Source organism: Coturnix japonica, chromosome 23, assembly GCF_054131305.1.
Source record: "Coturnix japonica strain WE chromosome 23, WE-NBRP24, whole genome shotgun sequence".
Lineage (NCBI taxonomy): Eukaryota > Metazoa > Chordata > Aves > Galliformes > Phasianidae > Coturnix > Coturnix japonica.
The window spans coordinates 9207341-9233851 of record NC_140685.1 but is presented as its reverse complement, the minus strand read 5'-3'; the positions used below and the strand labels follow the sequence as shown (position 1 = coordinate 9233851).

The following is a 26511-nucleotide window of genomic DNA, read 5'->3' as shown; positions in this document are numbered from 1 at the left end:
CATCAGACCATGTGAATAACACCATTTTTTCTGACAGGAACTCCGAATAACAAAGCCAGGTTTCCTTTACCAGTCTGTGTTAGTGTTTTTGGTGTAGCATATGCAGTGTCTCCTGCTGAGGATTGCTGACTGCTGTGTGTGGCACTACTCAGTGCACGTTTGCTATTGTCCGTTTGCAGTACAAGGCTTGCTCTGGGGGCAAAAGTTTCATCTTGGTTCTATTAGCACAACTTCTCTCTAAAATGGTTCCAACACGTCGATAATGCAAGGCTGCTTTAACTTCAGGCTAATTGTCAGTGATAGTGCCATATGTCATACGTCATGGGAGGAAACAAGAACATTTGTCAGCTACTCACAAGAAGCTTGTGGCAGTGCCTTGTAATATTTTTTCACTTGGTGCTTGACTTACCATTACCGTGTTTAGTCAACTTTGTCTGCGGTGCGTGAGAAAGCATCACAAAATAAATTAAGATTTGACCAAAACCACTGTTCAGTTCGTTCTCCATGTGCAAACACACACACGTGTACACTCACTACTCTGCACCTGCAAACAGTTGCCAAGGTGAAACTTTCTGCACTTGGTGACACCAAATAAGGCTCATCCATGTCCCCCAGCACAATCCTGCTGAGTCTTGAAGAGTCTGCAAACACAGAATGGACTGTGTGAGTATTGTCTTGTCTTTCTGTGTATAAAAGTTCTAAGCTGTGTGTGTAAAAGGCTCGGGTAGGCTGGTGGAGCCTCTGGAGCTTGCAGATTGTTTATAGCACATGCCAGTGTTGAGGCTAAGTGCCCTTGATTCAACTATCAAAACTGACAGACAGTGTTTGCTTATTAACATCCCACCTTTGCCCTTCCATCCTACCTGCTTAGAGGACATTAAATACTGACTTAAGGAAATGCTTTAGTGCGGAGGTTTTAAATTAGATTCTGAAATAATCAACCTTTTAAGTAAACATCTTTTGTGTACTTAGCTTCCCTGACTTCCTCCTGCAGGAGAAAGCTCACTCTGATTCTCATCCATTATTCCCCTTCCTCCCCTCTTTCCTAACATTAATGCTAGCTTGGTGGCGATTGAAGTTTTGTTGAGAAAGGCTTTTTGATGTGTGACTCTATTTGATGAGTAAGATGGCAGAAGGTTAAACAAAACAGACTTACCCGCTTAGCGTATGCTGCCAGACAACGGCAGGATAAAGGAGCAGTGTGTTACACGTTCTGTCTATGGAGCTGTGTTTGTAACCTCGTGGGCATGCCAGTGTCTGATTGCTGGGCCATCAGCAGTGCTGTCACCTCGCAGCAGGGTGTGCTCCCAGTTCTTTGCAGTGCAGTTTGAGGGCTGCCAGTCACAGAACTCCAGGCATGAAGAAAACATAGAAAGTGGAGCTGTTTGTTGTTACAGTAAAAATGAAATGTATCAAATTACAGACAGTTTTTGGCCATGAAAATCTTTTGTTTGGGGGCAAACTCGATACTCAGTAGAAAATATTTTTTTCAGTGCTATGCAGTTGTTTATTTTCCTTTTCTGCTTCTGTCCACTCAACTCATTTTCAGCTGAAGCTCTCTTACTCTGATTGTGACTTGCAGGGGGAAAAACATAAACCAAAACAATTGGAAGTTACATCTAATAGTAGAACTTTGGTAAAAAAACAACAGCAGTAGGTAAAACTGGTACCTGGTGGGTGGACTCTTGTCAGCAGGGGTGCTCATATGTAGCTGAAAGTGATGCTCTTAGACAACATGGAGTGTGGGCTGAGCTGGGTGTGCTACAGGACTCCTGAGGTGCTGTTTTACAGAGGAGCTTATAGCGTTCAGCAGGAAAAGGAGGAGAAATTACAAAGCAGAAAATATAGGAAGCTTCTATGAAGGGATGGAAAGATCTGGTATTGTAAAACTGGATCTCAACATTAAACATCATAAATTTCAGACATTCCAGAAATGTTTATGCTTTTTTCCTGCCCTTTGCCACACCTTTCACACAAAAAAAGTGGAATTAGGTGTTTCTTTGTTTTTGCTTGTTTCATAAATGAACATAAATATTCATGAAAGCTTCATTATTCCTTCTTGTTTTAGAAAACTTTACTTGGAAATTATTTAGAAAAAAGAGAGAGGAAATCGTTGCAGCAGGAGATGATAAAGAGGTGTTTCAAATTATCTTTAGTTTATCTCAAAAGGAGCAAGTGACATGACAGTGTAATAATGCAGAATATCATTGTGCTCCAGCAATCTGGTCCAATTATCATGTTATACCGTGATGGATTTTGTATTAGTGAAGCTTCAGTAACACAGTGACGTGAAGCAGGGAAAGTGTCTGCAGAAAAAAAATCTGTTAAACTAATGATGAAATTGTTTGTGCTGCTTATATAAGAACGCAAACAATCACCAAGCAGAAGGAAAGGAGAACACAATTCACAGCCTGCTAAAGTTGTTGGAACAGCCTTCAGACGCTGTGACATCTAAGCTCAAGTTTGTGGTGTTCTGTATAGAGACCACAGGATCGTGGCAGAAGCATGTGTGTCAGTCTGAGCCTTTTCTTTGGGCTGTGCTGCTCTTGGTGTGTTTGTACAGGTCGATGTTGTGTACCTGGGTTTTTCTTTTACAAGAAATACTGTTTCTGATAAACAAGATCAGATAATCTCTAGTGCAACAGTAGAATTATGTACGTGATACTCCCCAGTGAATAAAAATCTCAGGCTATCGTAAAGGAGAAGTATCAGTCATATTTGCCTGTTTTCCATCAAAGAAGCCCCATTGGGTGTGAATGGGTGTGAAAAGTGGCAGATTGTCACTTGCAGGACATTAGGATGGGATGTCTTCTTGGCTCTAAAATATATCCTTCATGCAAATAAAAAGTCTCTACCAGAAGAAGAATCTGGAGTGGGATTGCAAGTTACTGGCTGACTACGTCATGCTGACAGAAGCACTGAGAAAGGAGGAGGCTCTTTTGGCACGTGGGTTTTGCAGGGGATTTTTTTCTTGTTTGGTTATTGATTCAAGGCTATTATCTTGGATGATGATATCTGGAGTCTCACTGCTTGAATATCTAAAAGGCCCGTTTAAATTACTTTGGGAAAATTACTAAGACAATTATGGGAATGTAATATAAAGTACCATAATTACACTTTAATGCTTCTCATCGATTGTTGAGGTTTGTGCTTTCCAGTGGCATGAAACAGTGAAACTGTTTTCTTTGCCCATTCTGAAAGTTAATATTTTAATCCCAGTTTTATAGTGACAGCTTTTCAAAACCCTTCTGAGGTTCTGAGCTTCTGAGAAGAATGATATACAGGTATATGAATGGACTTATCTATTCACTGTACTTTGAAAGCTACATTTCTGTATCTGTTCTTTCAAGTTCTCCTCCATCTCCCAGAGCAGTGCTGGGGGGAGGGACAGATGTACTTGTGGACATGCAACAGAGGAGAATAAAGCTTGTGAAACAGGGAGGGATGGAATAACGTGGTGCTGGCACTCCCAGAGGACTGGGAAGTGGAGGCTCTGTTTTGAAGAAATACTTGATGGTGGTTTCAGAAAAGCAGCTCTGCCAGCTTTTTGGTGGCACGGATTTAAAGGCAGCATCTGGACAGCCTTTTATAAACTAACAAGAGGCAATTCAAAGAAGCTGCTTCCAGTTATTTCCAGGGTAATGTGTAAAGTTAAACGTACTACAAAGAACTCAGGAAAAAAGTGACACTGTAGCTTCTGGCGTAGTTTTACAGACTTAGAATAATGAAGTACAATTTGCTTCTTTTTCAAAGGTTTTCTGGACAAGATTCTCTCATTATAATAATAAAGGAAAATAGCAGTGTTCTATCACTGCAGTAATTCCTTAGCATTGCCATGTTTTCTGTGGTTATTAATGCTTCATACCTGTGTCTTCCTTCCCACAGTTGATAGGGAATTAGGCGATTTCTAATGTTTTCTGTTTACAGCAGATGAAAGCTTTTGCACAGAGGTACGTATTGGCCGTGTGTTTCATTTGTGGTCGTTTTTGTCTTTGAAATTACAGAAGTATAGGAAATATTCTACAAGGCCCTGCACGACAGGCACAGAGTCTGAAGGTTTGTGCTCACAGTCCTTCCCTCCCACTTTGAGCTCAGTTATTTCCTACCAGCTGCTTCAAGGCCTCGGGAGGCTCTTGTGACATTTGGATTAAGCTCTGCAATAACAGTATTGATTGAAGTGTCTTACTGGTCAAAGAAGCAGAGATGTCCTCTTCTGTAAATACTATATCATTATGTTATTAGAATCTTACATTTTGAACTGTTGTGGAGTGCAGTGGATTTGTCCTTCACTTGCATATTACACATGCAGTCCTTTCTTTATCTGAGCAGAGGCTGCCAGATGCACTGTCCTCTGTGAGCACTCACCTCTCCTGTGAGCAAGCTATGAGCGTGCTGCCATCTCATGGCAGGCCACTGCTTAATTAGATATGACAAACAGTGCGGGACAAATGGGTATTATTATGTAAATTTGACCTGCCCAAATATATGTAAATGAAAAATAAAAATAATCCCATCTGTGTTTTAAAACTTCCATGGTTTCTGCTTAGCAGATAACAAGACTATGTGGTAGAGCAGTTCGGCTGAACCTACTGTTTATCCTTCTATGCATAGAATTCTTTGAGCCTTTAGAAAAAATAGAGGACCTTGGCTACACAGTATTAATATTAACAATGTCTGGGATAATGCAGTAAATTCCACTGAACGTTACTATTAGTGCAATTCTCTTCTCAGAAAAGCGTCTTTCTTTACTTTCAGCAGCAAGATATTAGTATACAGAGGGAAAAACATAATTAAATCTATTTAGGTGACTTGTTAGAGAACACGGATGTCTGAATACTTGATGGAAAAGGAAAACATTTTGTCTTTCTCTTCTGAAGGTAGATAGCGTTATGTCTCTCAGTTCTTATTCAAGAATTCTCAGTCTGTGAGGCTGTTCAAACACCTGACATCCTTGTGTTCAGCTGGGATTTCTATGCTGTACCCAGCCCTGTGATATCTAGCTGCCATCATGATGGATGTTTTACTGCTTAAAATTGTGGTCCCTTGGAGTCTTCAGTTATCATCAAGGGTATTTTGACACAGGACTCCAGGGAAAAAAACATGATTTCATTGTCTGTGTTTCACTTCTGAGATCTGTATTTTAAGACAGTGGTTTGGCCACATGAAGTTAATGTCAGTGTTCAGAAGACCTGAAGTCTGGAACATGACCTAAAAGGGCAACTTCCCTCAGCATCCTGCTTCTAATAGCAGTCATGGGTGGTCTAACCCAGCTAGGAGGTGTTCATGTGCTTGTGACTGTTCACAGGATCTCCCCAGACATCTCTCTTCTCCAGACTGAAGTCCTAGTGCAGACCTTTGTTTCAAAGGCAGGGGAAGCATGGGCACTTGGCTCCTCACTTCTCCAGTTATGTATCCTGGTTCATAAGGGCACAGACTTTCATCAAAAGCCACAAAGAAGCATCTAGCAGCTCCTTTGTGTTTTCAGGGAGTGAAACCCTGTCACCCATTCAGGATCTATTTGCAGCCCTCTCACTTTGTATTTTGGGGACTTTAACCCTGACCTCTGTATCCTGACATCCAGGAACAGCTCACAGGTTAATACTAAGCATTAACTTGGCTTGTCTGCAGCAGATGTCTGCTAAGTAGAGAAAGGAAGAAAGGACGACTGGTATTTCACAGTGAATAGTTTTGTGTGGTATGCTGCATATCTGAGTTTCCAATTAAGAAGAGTTAATGGATGGAGCTTTGCAATACTTAAAGTTGCATAAATTAACAACTGAAAAACATTTTTAACATTCATGCAATTTAATCCTAATGCACCAGCAAGCTTATGTTTCTGAGGCAGAAAATCGTTTTTGCTATAGTCTTCCAGTCAAACACGTTTCTCTTCTTATTAAAGTAAGTCCAACTTTTGCTACATTTGCAGTAAGAGTATATTTTCTGGAAAGTGGATTTCCCATTCTCCATCAGTTTGTAGCTGTGTACTGATAGGTGCAAGTCTGGGCAGAACTACTCAGATTTGCACCTACATTCATCCTGTGAGCACAGAATTGCTGTGGAAAAGCAAGCATGTAGGAACAGCACCAATTTCCCCGTCTTATGTTGACAGGTGAAGGTGTGGTGCACACCTTCTGACAACTGCTATGGGTAGAGGAAGGTCTCCAGTGCTTAGTTTCTTTGGTATCTCTAGAACTGTCTGTGTCTTCATTGCTTTGTCTCTAAAATAAAGATTATGGTGGCTTTTCCCCTATTATATGAATGGGAAACTTTGCTGACTTCAGCTGACAAAATGCCTAAGAATGTCCATTCAATGAAAAATATGGAAGGAGAACTTGTAGGCTCTTGATTCACACATCTGTGAAGTGTTTTACCTGCTGTTTTGGTGGGGAAAGCAGGAGAAAAGATATTTCAGTATAATTATTACCCCGATCCATCTCCATGTTCTGAGAATTTATCTGGGTTGATTCAGGTCTTTTATGAACAGCAAATAGAAAAGTATGTTATTCACAATAGAGCTTTCTAAGCTGTGTGCTCATGTTGAGATCCAAGAGAATGCTGGCATGCAAAGATAGCATTACAAATGCAGTGTGTGAAATAGATTTTAAACTCTTCTGAACTTTGACAGCCCATGTCTAAAAGGCATCCTTTTTTTACCTACAGACCATCTCTGTCAAAATCCAGCTCTGCCACGTGCTATTAAAAGACTGGTGGGAACTGACTTCTATTTTCCATATTCAAAAGAAATCTACTCAGTCAATTGGATTACAACCCATGCTACTACCCAAAGCAAAAGGTAAGAAATGCCACCTAACACCTAAACCTTGCCACGGGTTTTCTTTTTAGTGCCAAGTGGGGAGAGATTTCTCTTAGTGTGTGTGCAGGGAGAGTACCAGCCCCTAAGCTGATTTCCTCAAAATGAAAAGAAAAAATACAGCTCTGAAAATGTACAAATTGGTTCTGTGTATCAGGAATCCATGCCTGCTTGCCTTTATTGATGTTTTATCTGTTTTATTTTTCTGTCAAAGTTGTCTCATATTTAGGAGCCTGGTGACCTGCTTCTTGTCAGCTGGGGAATGACTGACACAATTGCTGTCCATAAATGCACATTCTCCCTTTGTACAACATGGCACCCTTTCTTTATACCAGGCTCCTGTTCTGATTCTCAACCTGGCTTGTGATACTGTTTAGGGCAAATGTGATAAATAGGCCTTATCCTCTCCTTTTTCATGCAGAACCTCAGATTTAAGGCTGTTTCCTGTTGACTTCTAGCTGTTCTCCACTTGCTGCTGTAGGGAGCATGTATATGGTCCTCTTGTGTGTACATGTTACTATATTCATCATTTTTCAATCACTTTTAGCTCTTCTAAGAGGTCATATTGACGTCGTATTATGCAGGGTAGACTTAGTGTAGACAGTGATTCTTCCAAAAAGCTTTTCTTTACCACAAGCCTTCTTTTATCAGCTTAAAGGGATCATTCTGTCAGAGCTATTCAAATAAAAATATTCATGCAACTTTCCTTTACTTAGTCTCTTTGTACTTTCTATAACAATAAAAATTATGAGAGGTTATTCATTGTAGCTGAGGAGAGAAGAAATTGTGGGAGGCATTTGTTGTTCCCCCAGGATGATGCCACATGAATAAAAGATGTAGGTGCATTTCCATATAATACATTGTCTTTTTTGTTACATATTCATTTCTGTTTGTGATATTCTGAATGAAGATATTGGCATTTCCCATTCCAGCTTGAGGGCTGAAGAACAGGAGTTTCTAATGGTTCAGTGTCAAAGAAGCTGGCAGTGCTACATTTCTTGCTCCTGAGGCCATGGTCTGCCATTGTAATTGTGGATCAGACAGCACAGATTAGAGACTGCAGCAGATTCATAGACTTTATCACTTCACGATTATCACAGAGATTCAACAGGCAGTAGGAAGATTTGTACATCAGTCCTTTTAATAGATGCCAATTCCTTCTCTGTATTTCTCTTTTGCCCAGCTGAAAAAATAATGAATGAATTGGTGGTTAGATTGTTTCTCTTTTCTTTCATGAATACATTTTGGATCTAGATTGCCCTGCATGTGGATCATAGAGTCTTTGGGAGAGCTTAAAGATTTTCTTTGAACAACTGCCTCCAGAAGTATTCCAGATGTCAGGACTGGTCCAGCAGCCATGGGACAGTGATCACCACTACTGGTCTTCACCCCAGGCCCCTCATTTCTCTGTAGGACCTGGTGCTCTTTTGTTGTTGATTGGTAGGTAAGGAGGTAGCTCCTAAATATTCAACTCCTAAAAACTATGAAATGTTTCAGCTGCTTTTTTTTCTAAGTGTGAGATTAAGAATTGTAAGGAAGTTGAGATGGTCACCCCTTAAAGTCAGAAACCATTCTTCTATGGAAAAGCTGCAGTATAACATTAAAGAAAGAAATAAAAAGAAGCCAGATATAGAGATCAGAAGTTATGTAGCTTTTTTTTTTTTTTTTTTATGGAATACATCTCACACCATCAGAACTTGAGGCTTTTAGGCTTTTAAGAATTCTGAAGCTGAACATAACACTTGAAGGAATTGGATAAATGGTGTCATTATTATATCCCTGACACTTTCAGATTCATTGTATGGGAGAGCCTATACAGAAGTAAATGGAATACAATTCAGTTCATTCTTTTCCACTGTAAGGGGAATGTTTTGTCCTGGTTTTGTTATAAAATTACTAAGCCAAATACAGTACAAGATGAGGGGGATAAGCCACTGTAAAAATATGAGAGCACAGGAAATTGATTTAAGCATTGTTTCTACCCCCAAAACTGATTCCTACTGCTTTCTAGCAATTTATGTTTTATTTTGTAAGCAATTGTTCTGATTTTCACTGATGTTAAGTATGGGGAAGGCTTTTCTGTATTATTCTTTCCTAGAGGTGAGGTACATGCTGTGATCAAGGCTGTCTGAAGGTACTATTTCATTCTTAAGTGCCCAAGTTATTTCACATGATGCTGCAGTATGTTGGGAAAACCATGTAAATCTCTCTCTCTTTCTCACAGTGTATGATTTTGTATGGTAAAGCATAGCTTGGCCTGATGATGGTCAGAGACTGCACTCCCATATAGGTTTCATCGGGCACACGCTGGAACATGAGAAGCTCTGTACAAACATGAAGAAAAACTTCTGTGTGAGGGTGACAAAGCCCTGGACCAGGCTGCCCACAGAGGTGGAGTAAGTCTCCCTCTCCAGGGATGTTCAAGACCTGCCTGGACACTTTCCTGTGTAACCTTCTGCAGTCTTGTCAAGTCACAAAAACCTGAGAGATTCTTCTGTCTTTGCTTTCCATCAATAAAATCAGCTCTTCTTCTAGTGCTATTGAAGTCACATGGAGATGGCTGGGCAGTGTGTGGTCATTGCTAGGTAGACAGAGAGAAGGCTGTGAAACACCTTTTAGTTAATGCAGACATCAGGGCAGATGATGTCTTGATTATTTTTCAAGACTCATGTATTATAATTCTTTCAAGTTAATAAACTGAGATTGTATATTCATGTCAGGCTAATGGCATCAGGGAAGAGTTTAATATAATTTGCCAGATGTATGCAAATATTTCCACTGACTTCAGCAATATCAGCTTGGGTGAGTAGAATGTATGGCATATTACCTCTAATCTCACCCATCTCTTTCCTGCAAATTTTTTATAGGGGAAACTAGATCGCCTGAGGCTAGCTTACAGCTAATATAACAATGGAAGGAAAAGGAGATGCTAATAATTCATCCACACGTGACAATATACAATCTCTGTCCTGACCTCCTGCAATATCTATCACACAAGCTACTCCTTTTCTGGAGCTCAGTGTAGTATGAGGGGCTAACTGTTGCTGCTTTCAGAAGCTGCCTCCTTACATTGATGGGCTGTCTTCTCCTGTTAATACCTGCTTCCTTTATATGTTGCTTCCTTTATATGTCGGAGTTCACTCTTACAGTTCTTACATTTTCAGTCTCATCTTTCCAACTTCTTTTTTGTTAAATCTCTTGAAGGAAATAGCAGATCCTTTTAATGTCTCTCCTTGTTGGATTGTTCAGTTCTGTTGTTCAAGACATTGGGTATTTGTGGTGGACCAATGAACAAAGCCTGGGATTCTGATTAAACTGTGTTTTGTTGTAGTTTAGCAGGATAATCACATAGGTAAACCTGCATTGTTTCTGTGAAAACTTAGTATCCAATTTACCCTAAATAGAATTTTTGGTACTCTCATAAGTATCTGACTTCTCAGTTTTCAGTCATCACTTTGTACAGCTTCCTCAGCTTCTCTTGGTATTATCTTGGAAAATTCTAACAAGAGGCTGACATTTTCTCTTAAGGCTTTGAAGTCTTCAACAGACAAATCAGGCCCTTCTGATTTAATCTACTTCTTCCTGTGTGATGAGCTGCAGCATTTCTTCTGTTCCTTTGCCTTTAAAGCAAAAAATGCTGAGAAATACGGATTGGGAATCAGTTATTCATCAACATTTGCTGATGATGCAGTTTACCAATTGCCTACAATTAGTCCTAAATTTTCTCTTTCCCCTGACACTACTGTCCTGTAAATTTTCATCATAAATTCTGAATAAACACTGCTAAAATCCCCTTGATAATAAGCAGGATTAATAGCAGCAAACCTCACATTGCTGTTGTGTGCTTTATAAATTAACGCAAGGGTGAAAGATATCAGAAAGCCACTTATTTGTACACGAGCTGATTCTCGATTGTTTTGTAACTAACCTTGGCATTAACTTTGTAACTGTATACAAGTGTTAAACAGTATATTCCAATAAGTAAGACTTGTACCTTGTAACAGGACTCCACTGTGCCAGGTGCTGCACAGCCCAAATTACAAAGAATTTACCATTTGAAAGAAATAATGAATGTGTAAGCAGAGGCAAGAAGACTTCATTAAAGCCATGAGTCAGATAAATAGCAAAGCTGGGGGAGCAGTTGGTCTCCTGCTCACTGTAATCTGTGTTGAGGCAGAAAAATGGAGCCAGCTCCTTGTACCCATCAGAAAGAAAATGTGTAGCAGGCACATCCCAAGAGTGTCTGTGTGAGATTTCTCTCTGTTTTCCTCTTGGGAACAAAATTTTTGTGGGCTTCTCTTGAGTTTTCTTTGAGTTAGTACAGGAAGACTCTTCCACTCTTACAAAGCAGTGTGAAGTCTTGCTTGTACACGCTGCTTTTCTTCGCTGTTTATGAATAACAATCTTTAATAATAATAGGAATTCACAACCCGTACAAAGTATTCTCTGGGGTCTCAATATTTCTGTCTGAGTTCTGCCCGCCTGAAAAAGTTATCCCAGCTACTTTTAGAGTAATTTGTGTGGGCTGGTGAAGAGAATTTGCTCTGCTGACAGTTTTGTGGTTCTTTTTCAATTGTGCTTCTGGGTGGCGTTCTTGGAAGTGATGAACATTTTTTCTTTAGTTCTGTTCTTGTAGGAAATGGAAACATCACTATTGATTTTAGAGGAGGCAGCTCAGGTGATGTTTGGCATTGGGGAATATCCCTCTGCTTCTGTACAGTAAGGTATTTCTCCTTCCCGCACCAGGTTGCTCATATGACACTTATATGCTCTGAGTACCTTGGAATCACTAACAGCTGTAAAGAAGTTTCTGAATTAAGCACCTCCTATATTGTGGTTTCTTCCATATGTGTTACAGAGGTACCAGGATGGTGAGTTACTTGCCAGCCCCTTAAAGGAGAGTGTGAAGTTGCACAACACGTGTCACCAAGAATGGTGTCTCCTTCTGAAAATTGACTCCAAGGGCTTATAAGTTTTGGAATTTGTTCTTGGATGGTTGTTCTAAATAAATATGAAGTCTGACTCCTGTTTGAGGACTGATCCTCCAAGTAGTGCTTTTCTTCTAGTGATGCTGCATAATTCATTTTTGAAAGTGGTTAAGATTAAACTAGAGGAAGGTAGTCCTGTTCAAGCCTAAAAGTTTTATACTTGTAGCACTTTAGGTTCACACACTTAGTTTTGTTCCAGAATACCTTTCATGTGTAGACAAGTCTATGCTTCCCTGCAAGAGGTTTCCGATCAATGAGCTCTGGCCTATGGGCTCTCTCTGTGAGGCACAGTTGCATGCAGAGAACTTGCTGGATTGGGTCCGTTATATCAAACCTCCTTCCTCTCACCTTTCAGAGTAATTCTGAAAACTCACTTATTGCGCAGAGCATGTGGCTACAAAGCCCGTCCCATGCTGTGTGCTTTCTCTCTTTGTAATCCGCTTCACTGTATTGAAACAGCTTGCATCCTCCGATTACAAGCCCTCTGGGGAGGGGACATTTTTTGATACATGTTTTGCTCAGCTCGTCTACTATAGTGTTCCTTGTTCTTCTCTTGGAACACAATGTATGCTACACCAAAATGATACTATGTTAGAAGAACTTGACATTTTGAGCAAAGAGATGATAACCTTTGGGTTTCTCATTTCCTTACAATCTAACTTGATTATTCTGAATATTACATTGGAAGACACACCTTTGCAGTGGAAAGGCCTCAGCTTCAGCACTAGAGTATCTTATATTGAGCTGGGCTGAGCTAACATACGCTACCTTTGTTACTTCAGGCAGTGTAATGGCTATACGACAAATATGCATATATATGTATATGGAATATATATATATATACATATATATTCCAGCTTTACTTTTTGTCTACCATCATGTGCTGATGCTTACATTGTGTGTAGCTGCCAGAAGAACGTAACGTACAAGAGTAGTTGTTATTGTCCTGCAGTTATTTAGCCTAGAGAATGGATATGTGTTGCCAGTCCTCTTTGGCATTAGGTGACTGTAGTGTAGCTTTTAAAAATAAGTAGTGTTTGTTTCTACAGGGAAGATCTGTAAAATGATTATAGGAATAGTACAGATCTTCTGATCATTAAAAAGCCCTATAACATCCAGAATATTTTTCTACTCAAGAAATATTCTTAGATCTGATTTTGCTCCCTATGATGTGTATCCATCTATGAATTTAAGCTGAAAGCTGTACTTCTTTTCAGTCTTATGTGGCACTCTTTAAATGATTGACCGGTTTCAGGTGGAGTTTGATAGGATCCTTTCTCTACTTGTATATGCAAAATAAACATGGTATGGTTTATGTACATTCCTATTTTCAAATATTTGAATCTCCAGACTCCTGAAGTGTTAGTATTCATTCAAACACAATGACCTAAATTATTTGCTCTGCTGTATAGAAGGTAACAAGATGTAATTTTTGTGTAGCTGAACTCAGAATGCTTTTTCTATTGTCCATTCACCTAGAAATGTGAATTGCTTTTCCTTTTGTCCCTTTTCCCATTCTTTTTTATTTCTTGAATAAACTATTTTTATTATCTTCTTAAGCTTTTTATCTAATCCTATTCACTGGCTTTATTGTGCCCATTGCACAGTCTTTTTATGATCGTTCTCCCTCTTTCTAAGGTCTTTTATTAATGCAATGTGTATGTATATTCTTTCATTTCATTTCATTGTGTTGCTTTTTTTTTTCCTTGCCATCCCTTTTCTCCAACTCATTGTGATAAATACCATTTTTGCATTCTGTTTGTGATTCTCAGTCTTTACAAAAGGCAAAGATACTCATTTGACATCTCAAAGAAAATGTCAGTGCTTAAACATCAAGGGCTTCGTTTTGTAAAGGTTGAGAGTGCTCAGATCTCGAGGCAGTTCCACACTGAAATATAGGTGCTCACTTTGGCCAATTTGGTCTTCTTTGTTTCCTTTTTAACTGACAGTAAACTGATAATGAATGCAAGCCACCGCTGAATAAACTTATTAATCATTTAGTGACTGTACAGGTCTTCAAACCTTGAAAGTATCAAATGAAACACATAGATAAAACTGGGCATCCTATTTGGGTTTAATTTTCTCTGGGTCAAGTCCCAGCCCCATTTAAACACACATGAATGTCACCATTACTTTTAAAATGAATGGCAAGAAGCTGTGGATGCCATTAGCACAAGAGTTACTGTCTGTAGAATTAGCAGTATTTTCTTCAGCCAATACATATAAAGAAGAAAACACTTCAAATGAAAGGAATGCTGTGTGTTTTTTGAGAATGCCTTTGGTGTTATGCAGATGGTGACTGCCTGGCAGCAAGCACAAAACTGTCGTGCCTTTAGAGTGGATCTACATTAAGACTCAGTCATGAAATCTCTTGACTGAAGTTTAATGATGTGGCCATAGACTTCAGTAATTCACCCACAGTCCTTTGTAAGGATTATTTCCCTTATCATGTACACTTCAGCTGCTTTGCCCTCTTTTTTTGTTTTATTTTCTTTTGCTTGTTTGTTAGTTTTAATCATGAATCTCTGACATTGCTCCAGCAAGGCAATTTAGCATGTGCTGGACTTCAAGCCTGTCATTAGTCCTGCTGACTTTGATGGGATGGAAGTATGTACTTAGCACAAATGGAGACAAGAGCAGATTATTAGCTATAATACAGTCATTTCCAGTGTTACATTCTGGTAGGACCCATAACACGGCCAAGACTCTGATATACATAAATAGCGTAATAGACATCAGCAGATGTTTGGGAGTTGCAGAGAATTGAGAGCCAGGTTATTCTTATTAAAATATATCTCCTGCTTTATTCTAGCTGGAGTTGTCTGTTTAAAATGAGTACTTAGTTGGGCAGTCCTCACTGCTGTGATCTGCCAGTAGCTGTCATTGTCCTGCTCCTCAGTGCTGTCTGGAGCAGACAGGTAACTTGCTCAGCAGTAACGCATTTGATGCATGTTCTGCCCTGGCCATGTAGGCTGTGCTCAGGTTGTGCTCCCATTCTGATGTGGGTCACTCACAATTGAATAACATAAAGAGGCATCATTTATTTTTGAAAAGCCAGATAGTCATTATAAACCTTTTGACAAGGACCTGTTTTTTCCTACATGCCACCTACTTTCCAAATTTGTTTTAAATTGCTGTAATATTTACTCAGGTAAATTAAGTTGTCATGGAAGCTTTGCTAAGTATTAGGTCTTTTCTTACCATTTATCATGATATTTCTGATTTTTAAATAAAGTGGTTTGTTGGTTTGATTGATTGATTTTCATGCTTTCTGTCTCTTCTAATAGAACTGCTTGAACCAGTGATGGTGTTAGCAATTATTGTACTTAGCCACGTGGGGAAATACAACAGGCAGGTAGTGGGGAAGTGAAGGATTTGTAAGCACACCGGGTTTGTTTCATCTTTTTTACCTACTCTCTGTAGCTCTTAATGATTTTTATTTTTACTTTTTGTTATTTACAGAAAAAGAGTCCTGTAAGTATTTGAGCAAACAGGATTAGGTAAAGATTTATATAGCCATCTTTCAGGGCTTTTTGATTTCCAGTCTAATTGTTTCAAAAGATTTTCTATCTGTTAAGTTGTGCTTCAGGAAAGCACTTAAGCACATGCTTAAATCTGACTATGCACAGAAAATCCAAAAGTCTGGATTTGACTATATGTGTATTTCTGAATCAAGGCATTGAGCTGTTTGCTCAACATGCAGAAAATTGCATAATTTTAATCACACTGATAGTGTATTTCCTTGCCAAAATGCAGTGATGTATGCAAATAGTAATTACTGAACTAGCTGTAGTGCAATGGGAAGTATGTTTTCTTCATGGAAAACAGCTTGGGATGTAGGTGTAGCAGATATCTTATGATTATGAGAGGAGCATGTAGCACTTACTTTCATTGACTTTCACTTAGTAATGAAGGTTTAAATGCCTACCATTCTTGGAGCAATTTGTGACTGGGTTTCATAGGTTGGGTGCCCTGGAAATGAGTGGGATCCTCCTCACCTGCTCAGCCAGTAAGTGTGGCTCTTTTTGCCTCATATTCCCCAGTTGTTGGGTATGGCTTCTCTCCATGTAGATACTTGGAGAAAACAGCATTTGCTATAATGTTGCTTCACATTACTAAGCAGATTTTCTGATGTGTTTAAATCTTCAAAGAAAGAAGCAACTGGAAAGGCATTGTTTTATTTCTCTTTAAACAAACAAAATGATAATCTTTATAAATGTCTGGGAGTCTAAGATGGCCAGATTATTTATACTGGAAAGTCACTTCTGCAAAGATGGCTTATTCACAAAAGATTGATAACTCTTAAACACTTCCTTGTAAAACATATTTTACCATGACACCTTATAAATATTAGAACAAAGGGCTTTGCAGAACAAACAGATCTAAAACCACAGAAATACACAACAATGCATTACTTATATCAGTAATTCAGTACGTTATTAACATCCCTGTGAGTGGGAGGTGCACTGTGGTTTTATGTGCTAGGAGCAGAAGTCAGAGTATTCCCAGAGCAGCAGAGAGGTGTGTGTTTTCCAGAGAGTGGTACTGCATGTATTTGCATGGTGACAAAATGCAGAAACCTGAACTCAAATCTGGAATGAAATTCAGCGTTGTACCCAGTTCACTTTTCCTGTGAGGTTCCTCACAGACTGACCAGGAGCTGGTAGTGCAAGGGGAAGAGGAGGCTGCACGAAGCCCTTCTGTCTGCAGCATCAGGGCAGTCACGTTTTTATTTTTCAGTAGGCAAAGGAAAAACTGTTTCTAATAATTCAGCATATAGTCAGTTCCTTTTATTTTTACTTTTAAAATTATGCACAGAGCATGAGAAACATCTGTGTTGGAATTTAATGGCACAATTCACTCATTCTTGTGCTTTTGGAGGATTAATTAGCATCTAAACAACAATTTTTTCTTGTTGCAGTTCTATGCTCAGCTTATACAGAAGCAATTATATCTCTGCATTTCAGTCTGCTAGAAGCTCGTAGCACAGCAGTTGTTCTTCTGGAGGTCAGCGGTGGTAATAAGTTGTTCTTAGGGATTTTTTCCACTATTTGCATGTTGACAGTTATTGTGCCTCGCATTTATGCCGACAGGTCCTCATAGCATCCACAGGTAGGAAGGCAGCTGTGTCCTTATTCTGCCCATGCTGCCTTGGCAGAGAGGTGATGCTCAGAGGACCTTTGTAGTTGGAGCTGTTACTGGTAGTGCAGAGTGAGCATGAGGTTCTGAGATTAGAGGAGATATCACTGTATCACTTCTGATGGCATTTAAAAACCTTTAGGTTGGGTGGAATTGTCGTTGGGTGAGGCAGAGATCCCATGGGTTAGAACTTAGAGGACTCTGCAGAGCCAGTTCACTGAGATGATGGGAGTGAAGCAGTGATTTTGTTTATTTGGGGTAAAGATGTTCATAGCACTGGATGATTTGCTAAAGTCTGTATATGCTTAAATTATAAATTCCATTTGAAGTGATCATCAATAATTATGCTAGATGTGTTTTTTTCCACTCTTTAGTTATAAGTTGCCACAGTTTCTTGCCAGATACCCTGGTTAATTACAGACAAGCTAATTACTCCCCAGTCATGATTTACTGTGGCAACTGGCTGCTATTTCCACTTGATTGCTGCCACATCTCAGTATGACAATGAAAAATTATGCTCCAAATTAGATGTGAAAAGAAAGAGAAATCCAGTTTAAAATGCAAAACTGGAAGAGCATCAAACCTTGGTGAGCTCACTCACAATGGAACGACTGGAGAAAATCATTAATTATTTTCCTCTGCCATTTGTGTGGATACTTGAAACTGTGCTAATTATCAAACCCATGAATTCAGAAAAGCACATTCGTATTTGTCCACCCCCTGACCCTGTGTGTCTGGTGCTGCGCTGCTGCATCTTGTCATAAATTATGAATTCTCTGCGACGGGGTCTGCATTTGTATCAGTTCTGGCAGAGCAGAGCAGGTCTTTTTGATTGCCAGCAGTGATACCTGCAGTTACAACCTGCTACATCGTATCCTGGTGGCATCCATAACTGTAACCGATAGAAGTTTGGTGACTTATCTCTGTTCTGTAGATTCTGATTGCCTGTTGCTGGTTAGATGTTATCGTTGTGTAACATCTGTGTGTTGGCAAGAGGAATTTGTGTGGCGGGTTTTGTTTTATGAACAAAGAGCAAAGAACTCCTGGGACCCCAATACTGATGTGGGGGAGATAATAGGGAATAGAGTTGCTTGTGGAGCTCAGGGCATGGGGGAGAATGTGGGAAGGTTTGTTGTTGCAATGGTGTGAAAGGGAATGGGAAAAGAAAGGCTTGAGAGACGATGGAGAGAAACAAGGAATCAGTGTATATGTGGTGGTGTGAGCTGCAGTGGCTCCCAGGTGTATGTGCCTGTGGTGAGTGGTCTTTGCTGGCAGTGTGTGCCACTTCTGTGCCTGGTACCTGAGTTTTGTGCATGCTTCTTTGGCTCCTCAGATTCTTGCTCTTTCTGGTCTCTCTATGTTCGCATGCTGCTGACTCAAGTGGTTTCACTTGTTTTTCCAACATGAGGGATCAGTGTTAGGAGTCAGGTTATGCTAAAGCAAAGATTTGCTAAGTGTGGGCAGACGTGGAGTGTTTTGCTTTGTCATCAAATTTTGCAATTCCAAGAGGTTTGACCAGTGAGACTTTTTGGCTACCAGCCTGTTTAATCTATTTTCTCCTCACTGGGTTTCTTGAGAGTCATTTTGAAAACATATTAATAAGAATGTCAGCTCCAGCCATCACTATTGGTTACAAGGTCAGAAACGTGCCATAAAAAGGCTAAAAACTCAGTTCACCTTGAGATCCACAAGGACGTTTATGTACATTTTCTCTCTTCTAAGAACAGACTGAATTTCACCTTCCCGGGTTGTTTCCCTTGCACACAAGTTACACAGAGAAAATGTTTGTGCAGTGCTTACAGCAACTGGGTGTATTTTGTAGGAAGAAGAAGAGTTGGGTCTCCTTAATTACTCTAACAATAAAGTCAATTAGAGAAGTGCATCTTGTTAGGTATCTGCTAAGATTCTTAATGGCTCATTACTTGTAAGCACACATTCTTTTAACACTTACAGCGCCTCCTGTAACAGTGAGCTCTATAGAGAAGAACACGAGGGAGCAAACTTTGCTTCTACAAACTTTCTTTTTTTTTCCTCTTTTTGTATTGATGGAAAAGTGAGTCCTAGTGTGAAACCATTTAACCTGTCCTATCTCATTACTTCAGTGCAGAAAGCACAGAATTTCTCTTGTTACTGTAGCTGAATATGCAGGATACCAGGATTCTGAGAGCCTTGTCTGACTGCCTGGCAGTGCTCACTTCTCACCTTCATTCCTCACTCCTTCACTTATTTCATACTTGTTAAACAAGGATGTGGACACCTGTGAGTAAGAACCCCAGGATGTCCTGAGGACTCGTGTCTCACTGCCTTGGAGAAGTAGGGCAAGTCATGTGGTTGACAGCATGTTGGGTTTGTTAGCACTGAGGAAGAAATGGTTTCCATTCCTGTGCAGGTCATTTTATTTTTATATCTGAATATTGGTGATTGCTACCTTGTTTGTTGAGACAGGGATGAGTAGCAAAGGAGACTGTCTTATTCGGAGGCTACTGCTGGCTAATGACACAGTAGGGATCTCGCAGTTATCAAAACCCTCTGTTTCCCTCTATCACAGTCTGCCTTAATGCTTTTCTGCACAGGCAATCAGCTACTCCACTGCATTTAGCTCTGTTAGATTTTGTGTGATGGTCTGCAAATAAGTGACTGTTGGATAGACAGAACCTGCTAAGCAGCGGCCCTTACTTTGTGCAAGGCAGAGGCAGATTGTGGGGCTCTTCCTGGACCAGTCCATGTCACAAGGAAAGGAGCAGCTGGAACCTGATAGTCTGGAGAACTGCCTCACTCAGAGCTCCTTCGAGTTCCAGGTATTAAGAGATGGATCTTAGTCAACTAACCTGGTATTTGAGCAGCAATTATCCTAAGGAGCCCTGTGAGTTAGGCTGCAGTATTTACTACCATTACCATAAAATAACACAGTGCTCGGTCTTGCTATAAGAAGGGTAGTGATGCTTTAAAATGAGTGGCTGCTAACAGGTGCAATCCTATAATCGGGGCAACATTCTATACACAAGTCTATTTTTGTACAATGCCTCTACAGTAAATGAGCCTATTCTGATAACATTGAACAAGTACTACAATTTTCCAGGTGGGCAACTTTGATTAGACATCGGTCTTTTTCTTTGTGAACCTAAGGTTATGCTAAACAACATACTGTGCTAAATTAGTTAACACATTGAGTTTTAAACAAGATAATTTCTCTTTATAAATACTTGTCTTTGCATTTTATGCCCAGAAAGACATTTCTTTTCCCTTTTTTGTCCATCAGTGTGGAGTTATGGATGCTTAAATACCTGATATCATTTCCAGAAGCGTAAATTTGATAACATGACACTTCTTTGGGATTTATCTTGGCTGTAAATATATGGTTAGTGTTGCTTTTTCACCTACTTTATTGAAGTTGCTTGTTTTGAAGCAAAAGCAGTTCAGAGATGTGTTGTCTTATTTAGTTCTTGAAACCCCGAGGTCTGTGGATTCCATGTGTTTTCCATGATTATCTTTGCAGTGAGGAGACTTGGGTTGCTCTGAATGGGACTTTCACACTTCTGGAGCAGACAGCTTCCTTCCCCCCATAGGAACCAGTTGTCCAGGAGGATGGAGCATGAAGTTGCAACTGAGCCAGTGCACCCACAACCTTAGCAAAGCTTTCAGGGCTTTAAATTCAAGATCAATCACTTGTATTTGGCTCAAGTGTCTCTGGGGATCCTTAGCTTTTAAAAATGAATGTGAAAAAATGGGGATCCAGGCACTTTGTAGAGAAGAGGGCTGCTCAGTAGAGTGCAGGGGAATCAAAGCTCAAATTCATCATCTTACTTACTTTCAAGATGCTTTTCTGCTCTTTTTTTTTGTGCTTTATGAGTATCATTTTCATGGTTCATTCTGTAAGATTTTGCTTCCCAAATTAACATCTGAATTTGACATTTTCTTGATAATAAATAGGTAGAGTTATGATGAAAGTACCCAGAAAGGCTGCATTACATTCTCTGACAATTTATTTTAAAGACTCGTGAAGTGTGTCCTTCCCAGGCAGAGCTGTTGCTATTCCACGTAGTGTATCTCAGTGCCTTTAAATCCTCAGGGAAATTATCTTTTAAATTACTTAAGGGGAAAAAAAATAAAAAGACAGTATGCCTCGAAACCAAGGATTAACTGCTCTGACATAAGTTAATTTGGTTTAAATATGTGATACTTTCTGGATATTGATTTGGATATTTTAGTTCTATAACTCATGAATTATAGGCAAATGTGGCACATTATGAAGATACTTGGCTGCTGCAGTCATAATTGTGCTGTTATTGTGGAGTTTTTAAAGAATGTAGAAATAGGGAATAATACAGGATGAGTGGGACAGAAATTCATTTCTAGAAGAAGCATCATCATTCCTCGGAGCCAACAAGTCCCACGTTTGGGACACAATGTCTTTGTGGTTTTTGTCTGTCTCTTTTTTACATGCTATGCCAAGTCTTCTCTGAGTGATTCCAATGAGATCTGGGAATATTTGTTGTGTGGGAAGTTTTAAGTCAGTGGAATATTCAGCTGTAAAAAAAGTAGTAAAAATCTTCATCTCTTGTACAATCACCGATAATCCTCGACACATCTTTTCATTAAAGGCTTATTTTTTATTCAGGTGTAAGTTGGAGCTCAGTGAAAAGAGTGGACATTTTCAACAGATAGACTCCAAGAACCAGTAAGGCATGACAAAGTGTCTGCAGAATGACTGATTTCATGGAAATGGCTCTTGGTAAGTCAGGAAGCTAATAACAGTGGAAAGCCTTTGTATAATATGAGCCCCTAGGCACTGACAGCATTGATGTGTGGAATCTGGCTTCTCTCAGTGGACAGCCCTGGGTGCCACTACCCCAGCTGGGGGTTTGTGTCATCATTTTCATTCACTGCTGAGGCTGTTGGATGTTCTGCCTCGCTCCAACAAGGCAGGGGGTGAGGGCAGTGCCCCCTGGGAAGGGGTTAGCAAGCCTTCATCCTGAGGATGGCGTGGGTTTGCAGATAGCAGCCTGAGCTGGCAATGTGTGCCCAGGGATGGCTTTCAGGAGAGCCTAAAGGAGAGGGCTGGGAAGTGGAAGGAAGCCCTAGAAATGCATACCTATTACTTTCTACCTTTTTAATGATTCTGCCGCTTTTGCAGTCTCTGTGGAAATGAAGTTCAGCTAATTAACGGTAATGAACACCATGCTGTGAGCAATGCTGCAAATAAGTGAAGATTTATAGAACAGAATCTAAGACAAAGTCATGTTTTTCAGCACTAACAAAACCTACTGATCTGCGATCTATAGGTTCTATTCTGTAGCTGCTGACACTTCCTTTCTCCACGTCTGTGCCACTTAGAGGAACAATTCCCCTATACTCAACTGGAGTCATCTTTTTTTTTCTTATCAGGGACCCTTTGATTACATTTGATTTTTCTCTGTGCTGAAGGCAGAGATTTTGGTGTGCTGGTGCAGAAACTTTGCACTTCAGACTACTTGCCTACTTTCTTTTTAATTGTCATGTGCATAAATTACTGTTGATCTCCTTTCATTCGTAGATTCTTGCCCTGGAGTTACATGGTCTCCCACTGATGTTTCTAGTTGCTCAGTTCTGAAACACCTGTCATTTTGCCAGGGGATACTACTGTGTCTCGGGTCTTCCTTTGGCTCCTCTATGGAATTAATGCAACTTTCTTTTTAATGAGAATAATTGTTTTTCAGTCTGGGAGTCATTGCAGTTATTTTACTGAAATGAACATGTCATTAGAATTCCCTCCTATAAGTCACGAGGGCTTGCAGGATATTCCAGGTGATGCACAGATCACGAATAAAAAGAGTAGTGCTAATTTTTTTCTTTCTAATTTTTTCCTCAGTTCCACAGTATTATGTGAGTAATTGTCAGAGACTCAGGGTCTTTTCTAGGTACAGTGACTTTTTTACTGTCACTTTAAAATGTGATGTCCTGCACTGCAGTGCTTTAGACAACAGATGCCATTGCTTGAAGCCCTTGGGGTGATGACTGGGGCTTTTCTTTCCGACAAAGAGATAGGAACATAAAATAATGGCAGTTATTACCCATGTCAGTAGGGCCCAAGCAAACACTGTGCACCAAGCGGATGAATGTGGATTGTTCTCTGTATAATCAAATCTAATAGAATTCCAGTTTTTCAATTAAATTATGTGAAAATCATATTGCCCTTGGAGTGTAATGATTAAGGCTGCCTCAAGTTACATTGATCTGAGACTAGAAATGACATCTTTCACCTTCATTTCATGCTTACATTTCTCCCAGCCATTAGTTGGGATTCTCCTCAAGAAATCTGTTAAAATTTATTTGAGAAAGAATGAGCACAGGGAAGTTATTTTACTTAAATTTTTCTTGTTTTTTTTTTGTTTTTTTTTTTTTTCTCACTTTCCTTCTTCCCCTTTAGCACCTTAATTACAGAAATGTTGATGTAACTTATGGCCAAATTGGGCTGTCAGAGCTCCCACCTTCCCTGTGGTCACATAGTTTGAAACGTTTTCCTCTTAAAAATTCTATTGTCATACTTCATTCTTTTCTTATTAAAACAATTATGAAGCTCTACTATAATTGATTGTCTTTTTCCACGTCGTCTTGTTTAAATAAGTGCCTAGCACTCTACTTTCAAAGGATCCTTTGTTTTCTCACTCAAGGTATGCTGGAGTGTTCCCTGAAATAGCTCAATTAGTTTTCATTCTTCTTTTCTTTTCTTTTCTTTCCTGCAGCCCTATCCGTTCACTTTTAAGTCTGTAGTTTCTTGTTCTCTCTTCAGAAATTACATCTTCATCTACCCATCGTCTCTTTTTCATCAAACAACCTTGAATCAGTGTGATGTTGCTGTGAAACTGAGCTGCTTCCCCGCGTTGGTACCTATTCCCATTTTTGTATATTCTGTACCAATTTTGTTTCAAAGGAGCTACTGACACCACTTTGCAGAATCCTTAGCAATAGCCTTTCTTCCCCTCAAATGTGAGGATTCTAGCATTTTATTCAGATTGAAGATTATGTCCTTCAGAATACTGTATTCCAGGTTAGAATATCCAGTAGCCCATTTTACTTCTGATAGCTGGTTTGTAAAATGTCCCTAATCAGATCTACAGAAAATCCAGAAAATCCAGCAGGTCTCCTTCATCATGCTGAATGCTGAAAGAGAAATGCTATTCCTCCACAACTCCCATTGGTGCTTGTGATACTTGGGAAACCCCAGGTAGGTTTGCAGGCTCATGTGGATATTACTGTTCTAGCCTAAACCACTGCAGTGTCAGCAGCTACCGGAGTAAAAGCCAAATTATTTTTGAAGGGCTTTCCTAGGTCTTGATGTCTGGCAGAATCAGGATGTTGCAATTATTGGACTGTCATCCTGATGTTGCTCCTTATAGATGTCCATCTACTTATCTAGTTCTGATTTACCCATTAACAAACAACAAACAACACAAAAGCACTAAAGCACACAAACTAAACACAGAACCTGTGTATAGCCACTTGTCTTTCATTTCTTAGCAGTTCTTAAATAACTGAATTATGCTTTCCAAAGTGAGGGATAATGGAAAGGAAGTATGTGCAAAATCTCTGATGTTAAACTCAAGCACCCCAATAACAGCATTATGTACTGAGGACACTGAATTGCCCAAACAGAGTGGTGTGGGAAGGAGGAGTTCAGTGTAATTACTGTAGTGAAGCACTTAATGCTGTCTGCCCTGTGTTGATGGAATTCCTCCTCCTCGTAGAAAAGGATGCTGAATTCTAAAGTAATAAAAAAGCAATAGAAAGGTGTTACAGTGACACCACTGATAACGCTGCCTGTAAAATTTAAATACACTTCAAATGGATTTAAATTAACAGCTCTTGGAATCGTACCTTGTAAAACTCGTTCATATATGACTTCATTTTATTATATTCCTGTTGCACACACAGTACTGAAATTATACATGTGAAGAATATTCAAAGTGGAAAAAGTGAATTACTGTATGTGTCTAAGAGTTAGGTCGTAGTGGTTAAAGAATATGATTATGATAATCATGGTGTCACAAATCTGTGAATCGTTACTGCTACCACTTTGTGTTTTGTTGGAACACTGCTTCGTGAAAGCCATCATCAGCACTGAATTGGTCTGCAAGGGGGAAGGGAAGGTGTGTTAGTGCTGGTTATAGGCATGTCTCATTAATGCAAGTACATTTACATGGAAGCATATGTATTCTCAGGCTGCAAGCAGAGCAGGTAAGCAAATAGTTAAACTAATAATGAGCAGCACTAATCCTTTAGCAAGGGCAGGGATCCTTGTAATGAATAATTACCTAAGGACTGTCTCTTACACCTGATTTAATTAGGATATGAGGTGACCCATTTCTCTTAGAAAATGTTTGTCTGTCCATTCCTAAGCAGGAATGTGCAACCCAAACTCCTAATGCTGGTATTCTCAGTGGTTTGGCAATAACTCCGCTCTGAAAATCCTTCTACCCTTAACAAAAATGCTCAAAGAGACATAGGCGTCCACAGTGCCTTTGTCAAATGGTTGTTTTCTTTGAAAATACAGAATATACAAAGTAAAGGGGTGTTTTTGGAAACAAGAGCTGCCCAAAATATTGAGGTTTCATTATCAATTTATTAAAATTTGAATGGCTTTTTGATTTTGCTTCATGCATCAAAAAATCTGGCAGGCTCTGACTATGTCTTTTCCTCTGCAGAAGCATCCAGAAGGCTTTCACTGGTAATGAAACACTTGATAGAAACTCAATAGGATTAACAATCCAAAATCTAGTGAATATTGTTTCTCTCCAGTAGTAATGTGGGCAGAGAAAAGGAATAATTTTCTCTGGTTTATTTGTGTGTGTGTGAAGTAGGTGTAAAAAGCTTTGCTGCAGACACACACAGTTCTCATCTTTCTTTCTAGTCATGCAAGGTCAGATGCAAATCTCTGCCAGGCCAGAAGGTGGTGAAATGAGGCCCTGTGCTTGGGCAGTGCTGCAGAAGCACCTGGACAGATGGCTCTGCTGCCACAGGATCTCTCAGGTTCTTGTTAGTTCTTTGGAAGGAAATATCTTACCATCTTTTGCTGCTCTGTGCCGTCCAGTCCAGTCTCTCTCATTCCTATCATCATATCGCAGACATCCATAGTGCAGTGAAGTCAAGGGCAGACTTCAATTCTCAGTACAGCATCATAAAATCATAGAATCACAAGGTCAGAAAGGACCTACAAGATTATCTTAGTCCAACCATCCTCCCATTACCATTGCAATGTCTACTGGTATCTACTGGTCATCTTTCTGGGAAATCCAGAGAACATGAACACAGTCTGTCTTCTGGGGCAGTGGGAGACATCTTTTCTTCCTCTTTTTCATGGTATATCTTCTTCTGTAACAGCCATAATCTTTATTGGTTTGTGGTATGTAGTCTTTGCCATCAAGATTGATTAAATGCCTCAGCTTCAATGTGGCTCCCATAAATGGCTATAAGGATTGATTAAATGCTTCAGTTTCAATACTTAATCAAACTCAGCAGCTGCCTATTGCTGTGTACAACAAAATCATGAGATTATTTCTTAAATACAATGCAATAAGACAAACAGTTCATGAATCA

General features: G+C 39.6%; 1 long non-coding RNA gene across 1 annotated transcript in view; it reads left to right on the top strand.

Moving 5' to 3' along the window:
* The first annotated feature begins 6658 nt into the window (after positions 1-6658).
* Positions 6659-26511, top strand: part of LOC107322316 (uncharacterized) — a 184392-nt gene continuing 164539 nt past the window's right edge. The window contains exons 1-2 of the long non-coding RNA XR_001558890.3: positions 6659-6793; positions 21557-21670. This is a non-coding gene — a long non-coding RNA (uncharacterized LOC107322316). The remainder of the gene's footprint in view (positions 6794-21556; positions 21671-26511) is intronic.